The sequence below is a fragment of the Armigeres subalbatus genome, chromosome 1 (assembly GCF_024139115.2).
Source record: "Armigeres subalbatus isolate Guangzhou_Male chromosome 1, GZ_Asu_2, whole genome shotgun sequence".
Taxonomy (NCBI): Eukaryota; Metazoa; Arthropoda; class Insecta; order Diptera; family Culicidae; genus Armigeres; species Armigeres subalbatus.
Window position 1 is genome coordinate 225,072,439 of NC_085139.1, and position 12,020 is coordinate 225,084,458.

General features: G+C 44.1%; 1 pseudogene; it reads right to left on the minus strand.

The window, feature by feature from the left end:
- Positions 1-2,571: 2,571 nt before the first annotated feature.
- LOC134207038 (uncharacterized) overlaps positions 2,572-12,020 on the minus strand; it is a 15,017-nt pseudogene continuing 5,568 nt past the window's right edge.

Genomic DNA, 12,020 nt, shown 5'->3' on the forward strand with positions numbered 1-12,020 from the left:
ATGATTTTTCTTGGCTGGCTTGCAGGGCCTGACACCAAACCCCCTAAATTTCCGGAGGACTATTCCTCCTTATTCCCGGTGGACCATGGTGCACATTTTCACTTAGAGTCCCTCGCTTGCACTCGGACGATGATCAGCCGCCCCTAACATGGAGAACAGACGCTGTTGTGAGCCGATCCTGACATGGAGAATAGACGCTCAGTAAGATTTGCACCTCCGGAGAGAAGGTATATCCACCTTACTGAAATTTCCAATGTAGTGACGTGAAGTATAAGTTAGATGTCGTTATTTAGATCGGTTAAAAACTGTTTTACACATGTTGTTTATAATTGCGTTTTTTACATAAACATGTGGCTTTTCAAGGATCCTACTACAAAGTCTTTTTCTTTGCTCTAAATATGATTTTAGCGGCGTGAGAGCGGAATTAGTGTCAATAATGTCATGACATTTTTTGACATTTTTTTTTATTTTGTTCTCATGCCTCACATTTTGTATTAAAACAAAGTTCCAGGATTCTTTAAGCAGTACATGTTAATCAAAAAATCTGAATTGTATATAACCGTCGAAAAAAAATATTAAGAAATGAGTTATAGAAATTCCATGGCATTTCCCATCACTGCTCTTATGATTGTGATATTTTCTTCTAGGCGAGATGAGAAATTTATTTTGTGTATACTTTTCATTAAAATTATTCTTTATTGCTTATATAAATTCAGCACAATCATTTCACGGATATTCTTCAATACATTTACTACTATATAATTTACGTAGTTATTTAGTGAGCTGGGTACTGATTAGGACAGTATGGAAGAGAATTCGGATCGGAATGGGTTGTAGGATTGGATTCACCTATCAACTAGAGAATAAATTACTTAACTCCTAGTTAGGCTAGCGCGTGTCTGTAGAGTATGAATATGATACATTTTACTCGCACAAATATATAATTGCTTATATATTTTTCACTATTTTATTGATTAAAGCATAACAGAAAACAGTGTCACTAAATAAATAGTTGTTCATGTTGGATTCAGATTTGTCTTTTTGACCACCATTAAATATAAATTTTGTTTATATATAAAGGTTCGAAAGAAATAGAAACTATTAAAAAAGTAGGTTTTCATTAAAAGAACTCGGAGATTAAGGTTAGTTAGATAAGGCGATAGTATGGACTGGTCACATTTTTAAATGTGACCTAGTTCCTCGTTTGTTGACTTAACGAGTATAGTGAACAGAGCATTATACGAATGTAAGTTTAGGTCTAATTTGGTTGACTCAATCAAGATATGTATACGCATGTTTTAATATAATTAGGCGAAGAAAGTAAATTAATAAATAAATAAATAAATAAATAAATATGAGATAAAGAAATTCGATTGAGTATACTCGCGTGCTCTTACAGGTTGCATTCTCGCTTTCAATGGTTCCACGATGTGACGATGAGAGGGAATGCTTGTTTGGTTTTCTTAAAATTTTGTTTACCTTAGTCCCAAAAGTGTCTTCTGCTGCAAACAACTTGCTTGAACCTAAGCTAGAAGCATTTACCACCGGAATGTTCAGTTAGATTTCTCCGATTGAAGCAACCGCGGTTTCGGTTTCATGGGGATAGCGAGGGTTCGCAAAGTGGAACTGGAATTGTTAAATAAGTGTTTAAAAGAAATTCGTTAAAGAAGACACCCTACTATTAAAACATACTTCATCAAACATAAATAAAAGAAGCAAAATCAAAAGACTACCGCACGATGTCCTATGAAAGATAGTTAAAAGTAAATATGGCGATCCATTGCTGGCAGTCGGCACTTTTCTTCTGTAACAGCGTGTTTTGAGTTGGTTTTGTTCCTTCCCTTCCGCAATTCCAGAAGAAAGTTTCCGTCTGCCAGACATTCGCTTACAAACTTAACTCCTAGCCTACTACTGGATTGATTTTTTATTGTCCCCTTCGTTCTGTCGACCTACCCTTTCTTTCGCGATATTTGGGATCAAGAACTCTCAACAAAAATAAGTTCAACAATTTTAACGAGGCAACACTAATTGATTGCATTCTCCCAAACAGAAACTTAACGAAAATTTTACCCGCTGTTGGAGCACCATTTCTGGAACAATTTAAGGCTGCATTGACTAAATTATGTCTATCTAGAATAAATAGAGTGTAGAGTAGTTAAAGATTTGTTTTCTCCGACTTTTATGACGACTGATTTACCAGATCAGTTCTGTCATAAAATAAACAATATCGAAAAATCCAGCTTGATTTTGAGGAAAATAGTAAATCCAATAAAAAGTCTCTCTTTGTTTAATAAAATTAAGTGAACAAAGAGAAGCTAGCTTTCAGAATTACAAAATATTCAATCAATCAATCTATTTCTCCTTTTTTTGTATCTACCTGTGTTCTTGTCCTTTCGCTACTATTTTAAACGGATGAGTTGCGTGTTTGAACACTGAGAAACTTGTACTTACAGATATTCAGTTATGTGTTTTCTATTGTGTTTGTATACGTGTGTTAGCTTCACGAGGTAAACTATTGTGCATGCTATGTCTGCGTGTGCGTGTGTGTTTTAGCATTCATCGCCGCCCTTCCTACGAATAGAAATTCCTTGATTTGGCTGACTTGGTGGACTTAAGCGTACCGCTGACCATCGAGCTGGGACCGCTGGACACGATCGAGGCCGTGGACGGACTAAGGTGTGGATTTGTGAAGGCAACCGATCGTTCCTTTTCGAGGCGAACAAAGAAACGGCTTCAGTCTTAATGAAAAGCGGACGTTACGCACAGGCCAACAATATTGACAGAGGACAACGATCGTTACCGTGAAGCCCGGTGTGGTCATGCAGATAAGACCTTCTTCCTTACCGGGAAGACCATGGTTGAATCGTTGGTACTATTTTGGCTGCCAATTGGGAATGTAAGGTCTCCAGGAGATACATCGAATGATTCGTTTCATTCCGACATCTTCCTTCTCTTCTGGTTCTCCGGCGCACGAGTACGACGGATGCGGCGATCATCCGCTTGCGTTGGCAAATACGTGAGCATCATGATGTGGTGGCGGGGTGGAGGTCCGTACTGCTGGTGCTCCGGTCCTCCGACAAGTGATGACATCAAGATTCCAGGATCGGTACACTGCTCAGGGCACTGATAACGGCAGATCTGGATGTACACTGGAAGTGACCTCCATTGAATCAGGAATTTGATGCCTGAAGTGAGCGTAGATAACGACGCTCGCTCCAAAGTTGATCTTCGTAAACCGAGACATCAACTTCGGTCGTGTCACACATCCACGCTGATCCACCAACTGAATCGGTGCGCGTTTACCATCGTGAGCCATACAATTCCTAACCAGCATGTCGAATTTACTGTCATCATCCTTGATCGCCAACACCATCGTCATCGTTTGGCCGATCTTCACCAGTCCAGACACCTCCGAAGCCCATGGCCCCTTTCCGACCTGAATCTGCATCCAGCAGCCCCATTGTCTCGGCAAAATCGGCTCGAATCACATAACATGTCCACTGGGAACGGCGGAACGTCACGCTTTTCTCATACTGATCGTGCACCGCAGTGTTTCTGGCCTGATCCCAAACTTCCTGCACCTGAGGGTCATACTGCAGCACAATTATATTCTCGAAGTAAGATCCTGCGCCCGATTCCGTTCCAGAGTACCCATTGTACGTGTATTGTCGGTGTTTCCAGCCGTTCCACTCGTGAATTCCAATGTCGAAGGTGGCCGAGCTTTTCCTAACCAGCGGGCAGATAGACAATTGATGTTACTGTAGTGGCCCTTGGAGAAGATGATACCGAAGAATGGTTTGTCAAACTGGACAAATACCATGCCTTGCTTTCACATTTCACGTCCAGGGAAACGATCTTGGGCATTCCTGCAGAGGGAAGACCATGGGTCTTCCCAGCGAGGGAGCGCCGTACAGTTTATCCCGGCAAGCTCGTTGCTCGATTGCAGCTAGGGGGCAGCAGGGTGGAGGAGGTCCGTATGGCGTGGGCCGATGGCGGTTGGACGGTAGCGTGGCGTGGACCAACAGCTGACCATGGCCGTGTGGGATACCTATACGGATGGGAAGGAAAATAATTTGGACGATGATGGAGGAAGCATCTGATATGAACATTCAAATAATGTGTGTATTTGTATACAGGGTCCGCTAATTGAACTGCTACAAAGTAAGTAAAAATAATATATTACAAAATACGTATTGATAATTGGTTAAACAAAATGTCGTCTAACCGTGGGCACGACGTTATGTTGATATAAGGCTTAATAAGTGAAGAAAACACAACTAAGGAGTTTTCAGGTTCATTTCGAGCTAAGAGCGGCCAGTGAGTTCGCCGGGGATGAACCTAGGCTGACCATACGTACCGTATTTAACGGGACAGTCCCGTTTTTTAGACCTTTTTGTGCTGTCCCGTCGTAATCTAAAAATACTTAATTTGTCCGTTTTTCATTGATTCTACATAGATCATACATAAGTTTTTTTGTGTCATTGTTGGAGAATTTTCAGCCCTACTGGCTCATCTCTTACCAAAGAAAGTAGACTAAATCCATAAAAAAAGTGTGACATGTTCTGTTATTAGTGCTGTTTTTAAAAGAATGCTATATATGCCGTTTTGTATTTTACATTGATCGACTTTTAACAAAATTTAGTTTAAGGCAGCTTCAAATCGAGGGAAAATTTGGTCAGATTAAAGGCTAGATTTAAGGTCCCCACGTACTTTAAAGCTAGTTCACACATTAGGAGCTTGTCTGCAAATTTCGCTCCATTTGTGTGGACGAGATTTATTGAATTCCGTCATGAAAAATTATAAATTCGGCCCGATTTAAAATTCAATCCGGCGGAAATCTCCGACAGTCCGAGCTGTAAACCGGACTATAAATTGTCAGGATTTTTAACTTTTCGCGATGAAATTCATGGGTCCGCTTTTTGGGATTACATTGGAACAAAATCAATGGACCAGATTCCCGAGGTGTGAGGCTACTTTAAGCGTTATTTAAATCAATTTCGATCAAAAAAAGACTGTGAATTGATTAGATTTGGGGTGCTTTAATATCTAAATGTATGTTAAATATCTAAATGTATGTCTAAGAGTTGATTTATGTATGTGTAAGAGTAGATTAAAATAACATTTCAAGATCCCCCGTGTTTTTTTATATTGTGAGATGCGTAATTTTCTGTTCCTTCGTGTTTTTGTCCACGTCCCTTTGAAGAGTGAAATATAAATATTAGTATTTTTCAAACAATACAATAGAAGGTTATGGGGAATGATTTACTCTAAAATATTTCTTATTTCTTACACGGAAAATGAGAATGAAGCCCATAAATTTTGAAATGTTCACAGCTCTTTAATTTTATTCCAAGGTTTTTTGACATGTCCCGTTTTGTAAGCGCGTTTGTCCCGTTTTTTCACCGAAATCATCTGGTCAGCCTAGATGAACCCCACGAATTCAACTGTCTGGAGTATGTTGGAGACCGCGGTAAAATAAAAAGTGATATGCTTTCTTGTAAAATTGAATGAAATTGAAATGAATTATTTTTGTTGGATAAATTTGTCTGTTAATTCTAATGTAGCATTTCATTAGCCGGACCTGTACAGTGATCACCCAATTGTCACAGCAATGTCGGCAACAACTTTGAAAGAGCTTTCTCATGAAGACATCGCTCTGGATTCTTTGGCCAGTATCCTCTCTGAGCTCTGATATGCCCTAGTACTCGGAACTATTTGATAAGGATGGCGAAACTGGACGACTCTGCGAGGAAACTCACCCGGCGGCGAAATTGAAAATTGAAATCGCTTTTCGGGTCAGCCTGTCTATTTTCATCGGCAATATCAATGCTTGCAAACTGTAAAGATGATACGGAGGACATCGTAGCGTATTCGTGTAAATGAATCGTGCATGTGTTTGACTTTAAATTGGCTGCCTGAGGAGCAGTTCAAATCCCTTATTTTTGTTTGCGGCCTCAAGTCGTGAAGGATTCAATGTCCGGATGCGGCTAATAACGAAGCTCAATAAATCATCGAATATCACATTTGACATTAGCGAAGATCGTTATTATTTTATTTATTCAGACTAAGGCCGAAGTGGCCTGTGCGGTATATAAGAGTCTCCTCCATTCGGCTCGGTCCATGGCTACACGTCGCCAACCACGCAGTCTACGGGAGGTCCGCAAGTCATCTTCCACCTGATCGATCCACCTTGCCCGCTGCGCACCTCGCCTTCTTGTGCCGTCGGATCGTTGTCGAGAACCATTTCACCGGGTTACTGTCCGACATTCTGGCTACGTGCCCGGCCCATCGAGTCGTCTGATTTTCACGGTGAACGATGGATGGTTCTCCCATCAGCTGATGCATCGTGGTTCATTCGCCTCCTCCACGTACCGTCCGCCATCTGCACCCACATAGATGGTACGCAGCACTTTCCTTTGAAAACTCCAAGGCGCGTTGGTCCTCCACGAGCATCGTCCAGGTCTCGTGTCCGTAGAGGACTACCGGTCTAATGAGCGTTTTGTAGATTGCCAGTTTGGTACGGCGGCGCTCTATTCGATCGGAGCGTCTTGCGAAGTCCAAAGTACGTACGATTTCCAGCCACTATACGTCTCCGAATTTCTCTGCTGGTGTCATTTTCGGCAGTCACCAGTGAGCCCAAGTACACAAATTCTTCTACCACCTCGATTTCGTCACCACCGATGCAAACTCGCGGTGGGTGGCTCACTTTGTCTTCTCTTGAACCTCTTCCTATCATGTACTTCGTCTTCGACGTGTTGATGACTAGTCCGATCCGCTTAGCTTCCCTCTTCAGTCTGATGTAGGCTTCTCCATCTTCTCAAAGTTACGTGCCATAATATCTATGTCGTCGGCGAAACCAAATAGCTGGACTTATTGAAAATTGTACCACTGTGTTAATCCCTGCTCTTCGTATTACCCTTCCAAAGCGATGTTGAATAGCAAACACGGAAGACCATCACCTTGCGAACCCTCTGCGGGTTTCGAAGGACTCGAGAATGCCCTGAAACTCGAACTACGCACATCCGATCCATCGTCGCCTTGATCAACCGTATCAGTTTATCCGGAAAACCGTGTTCGTGCATTAGCTGCCATAGCTGGTCCCGATCGATTGTATCATATGCGGCTTTAGTCGATGAATAGATGATGTGGGCACGTTGTATTCGCGGCATTTCTGCAGTACGGCGAATGGCGAACACCTGGTCCGTGGTGGAGCGTTCGCCTCCTCTCCGCCTGGTACTGCCCCACGAACTCCCTTGCAGTTGGTGCTAGTCGAAGGCATAAAATTTGGGAGAGTACCTTGTGGCGGCGTTCAGCAATGTGATTGCGCGGTAGTTGCACAATCCAGCTTATCGCCCTTTTGTAGATGGACACGACACCTTCCATCCATTCCTGCGGCAAAACTCTCCTCCCAAATCTTGGTAATGACCCAGTGCAGCGCTCTAGCCAGTGCCTCACCACCGTGTTTAAATAGCTCTCCTGGTAGTTGGTCAACCCAGGGCTTGTTGTTCTTCAGCGGCCAATCTCCTCCTGGATTTCCTGGAGATCCGGAGCTGGAAAATTTGTCCTGCGCGCGTTCTCCAGGTCCATCACCATACCGCCATCTTCGTCTGCCACATCGCCATTCAGGTGTTCTTCGTAGTGCTGCCGCCACCTTTGGATCACCTCACGCTCGTTCGTAGAAGGTTCCCGTTTATCCTACACATATCAGGCTGTGCGTGGCCCTTACGTGAACGGTTTAACTTCTCATGCACTTTCGTGTGTTATTAGCGCGGTACAGTTGCTCCGTTTCTTCACGGTCTCGATCTTCCTGCTGGCGCTTTTTCCTCCGGAAAATCGAGTTTTCGTTGTTCCGCGCCTGTTTATATCGTGCCTCGTTCGCCCTCGTGGCGGTGTTGCAGCAATCTCGCCCATGCTGCATTCTTCTCTTCCACTAACTGCTCACATTCGCCGTCATACCAGTTGTTTCTCTGATCCGGGACACCTTGCCTAGTGCAGCAGTTGCGGTGCTACCAATGGGGGATCGAATATCTCCAGCCATCTTCAAGAGATGCTGCGCCTAGCTGCTCTTCCGCAGTGGGCATCCGATGTCTGCTCAGCTGTGCGTAGAACGCTTCTTTCTCGTCGTCGGGTCTCCCTTCGTGTGGGCAGTGCGTTGATGATGCTATAGTTGAAGAAACGGCCTTTATCCTCAGCTTGCACATCCTTCGTTGATTGGCTGCCACCCAATCACGCGTTGGCGCATCTTACCCAGCACTGAAGCCGGTTCCCAGCTCGTTGGTGGTGCCACAGCTTTGGTAGAAGGTAGCCGCTCGATGCCCGCTTTTCCACACTTTCTGTCCTGTCCAGCAAATCTCCTGCAGCGCCACGACGTCGAAGTTGCGGGGATGTAATTAGCGAAGATCGTGGAGGACTGCAAAAGCCTAATGAATTTGAGGACCGCCAACGTATTGGTGGAAAAACAGTCTCCGTCAAGTGTACATGCGGTAAAGCAAAACAAACTTTCCGTTGAAGTTTTAATCATCTGTTACGGCGACCAGTAGCAGTGCAAATCAGCCGCGTTCTCCATGCTAGTCTGTGGAGGAATGCACTTCTCCAAAAATTGTCACCTTCAAGAACACGCATGTCGCGAGTGTGGGAAGAAAGGACACAAGGAAGGGTATGATACAGGGGATGGACAAAATAATTAGGATAGGCAAATTTTGGGTAAAATTAGATGTGTTGTAACTACCTATCCGATTTTGACAATTCAGGTATACCTGAACTAGAAAATAAATGCATTTGACGGTATGTCCATGGAACGACTATGGCACCGGATTCCGGAGATATTCCGGTTTTTGGAGGAAGGTTCAAAGAATTTGAGGTGGATATTAGGAGAAGTTGTGGTTAAAAATTGAATAATATTAGTAACCACAGAAGTAGGGCTCTTGCTGATCGGAATCATATATTGAGATTTGAATCGGACCAGAATCCAGTGAGATATGGCATTTCTTTATAATCGGTTCCGATCGATACTTATCAAAGGGTCGAGCCACAACTTCATTTGAATCTCGCTTTTGATAGATGGTCCACTATGATTTTATTCTAGAAGGCCTCTAATGTGTCAAGAATGAAAACCAATTGAATAAACGGATCCTGAGTCTGGGATGTCCCGGGGAACCTGTGAATGGGGACATTTAAGTTTTAACACCAAATCAGTCATTCGACGACTCTTTTTCATAGTTTTCGATCAGGAAGCGAAGTATGAATATAAATGGTCCATTGACGTCTCGCCGCTTCCAGGATCTACGGATTGGTCCTGGGGAACCTGTGGAAGGGACATTTTAGTTTTACCAAAAACAGTCGTTTGACGGCTCTTTTTCATGCTTTCGATCAGGAAGCGAAGTATGAATCTAAAATCGTCAATTTACGGTTCTGATCGCTTCCAGGACCTACGGATTTGGGGAACCTGTGGAAGGGACATTTTTTACCACCAAAACCAGTCGTTCGACGGCTCTTTTTCATGGTTTTCGATCAGGAAGCGAAATATGAATAAAATGGTCAATTGATGGCTCTGACCGCTTCCAGACCTACGGATTGGCCTGGGGAAGCTGTGGAAGGGACATTTAAGTTTTACAACCAAAACCAGTCATGCGAAGGCTCTTTTTCATGGTTTCCGATCAGGAAGCAAGTATGAATATAAAATGGTCCATTGACGGCTCTGACCGCTTCCAGGTTCTACGGATTGGCCCGGGAACCTGTGGAAGGACATTTAAGTTTTACAACCAAAACCAGTCATGCGAAGGCTCTTTTTCATGGGTTTCGATCAGGAAGCAGTATTAATATAAATGGTCCATTGACGGCTCTGACCGCTTCCAAGACCTACTACTGCCCCGAGGAACCTGAATGAGGACATTTTAGTTTTAGCACTAAAACCAGTCATTCGATTTTCGATCAGGAAGCGAAGTATGAATATAAATGGTCCATTGAGGCTCTGACCGCTTCCAGGATCTACGGATTGGCCGGGAACCTGTGGAAGGGACATTTAAGTTTTAGCACCAAAACCAGTCATGGGAAGGCTCTTTCTCATGGTTTCCGATCAGGAAGGATATGAATATAAATGGTCCATTGACGGCTCTAACCGCTTCCAGGATCTACGGATTGGCCCCGGGGAACCTGTGGAAGGGGACATTTCAGTTTTACAACCAAAACCAGTCGTTCGACGGCTCTTTTTTTCATGGTTTTCGATCAGGAAGCGAAGTATGAATATATGTATAATGGTCCATTGACGGCTCTGACCGATTCTAGGATCTACGGATTGGCCCCGAGGAACCTGTGGAAGGGGACATATTAGTTTTAGCACTAAAACCAGCCATTCGACAGCTCTTCATTCATGGTTATCGATCATCATCGATCAGGAAGCGAAGTACGAAATGAAATGTATCATTGACGACTCTAACTGCTTCCAGGACCTAAGCTTGGGAACCTGTGAAGGAACAATCCGTAGGTCCTAGAAGCGGTCAGAACCGTATATTACCATTTTATATTCATAGTTCACAGGTTCCCGGGACATCCCAGCGACTCCAGGATCCGTTTATTCTATTGGTTTTTCATTCTTGACATTAGAGGCCTTCTAGAATAAAATCATAGTGGACCATCTATCAAAAAGCGAGATTCAAATGAAGTTGTGGCCTGACCCCTTTGATAAGTATCTGGTCCGATATGATTCTGGTCCGATTCCAAATCTCAATATATGATTCCGATCAGCAAGAGCCCTACTTCATTTGTGGTTACTAATATTATTCAATTTTTTTTAACCACGACTTCTTATAATATCCACCTCAAACATATGGTTTTAGACCTACTTCCAATGGGGCAGCAGGGACAGCATGGACCATGTCCAAGGGCTTGACGACCCCTCCCCAGCTGTCTGTGAGTCAGGAGAACTGCCTAGGGCGTGGTGGATTTAGCAGTGGCCTGCTAAAATCCCTCTCAAAACCACAAGTGCCCGTAATCAGACTCTATTAAAGCGAAAGCAAAGTGTGCCGCTTCAAAGCACAAGCCAGGGGTGCCAATTGCATGGGGGTGTCCCACTCGTGTAGGGTAGCGCGTGAGCTGCTTCGGCAGGGAGTGGTGATCTGTTTGTGCTGAGGCAGGAGTGTCACGTCGCCGCATTGTCACCTCGAAGTGCAGCAGAAGTCTGAGTATGGACTGCATATGCTGAGGTAGGAGTGTCGTAGCGTAGTATCGTTGATTGGTCCCCTTACCGCTATCGACACCTCGAGGCATGGCAGTGGAGTGTTAGAGTGAGCACCGAATAAGGGTCACATGGAGCGAATGGTCTTTGGAGAAGCTGCTTCGGCGGCAGGGTAGCAGTGGTTGTACCCACACACTACAGTTGATGCATGTGGTGATGGGGTGTCCCTGCTCGGCAGGGTAGCGTGTGTGTTCTTCGGCAGTGGTGTGATTGATCTGCTCGTGCTGAGGCAGGAGTGTCGTAGCGTAATATCTGTAGGCCGGCAGTTACCGCTATTGACACCTCGAGGCATGGCAGGGAGCGCCTGGGAGAGCATCCAAGTAAGACTCAAATGGTGTGAATGGTGTGCAGCACCGTCAGTCTCGCATGGACGGTGCCTGTGAGCGATAATGAGCAGTACGTTTAGTACTGCCATCCCCAGAAGTAGTACTGGGAGGTAGTTCCTGGGGAAACGATGGTGGAGCCCAAGGAGTTTAGTCGGTATTACCGGTATGGTCGAGTCACACTCCAGTACACTTCCGTGTGGTAGTTGGCAACACAATGCACGTAGTGCTGGTTAGTGTGTAATGCATTCTCCCTTGTAAAAAAAGACCTACTTCCAAAACCGGAATATCTCCGAATCCGGTGGCATAGTCAGTTCCATGGACATACCGTCAAACTGCATTCATTTTCTAGTTCGGCATGCCTAAATTGTCAAAATCGGATGAAAACAAGATAGTTACAGCACATCTAATTTTACCCAAAATTTGCCTATCCTAATTATTTTTGAGCAATACGTAACTTCCGA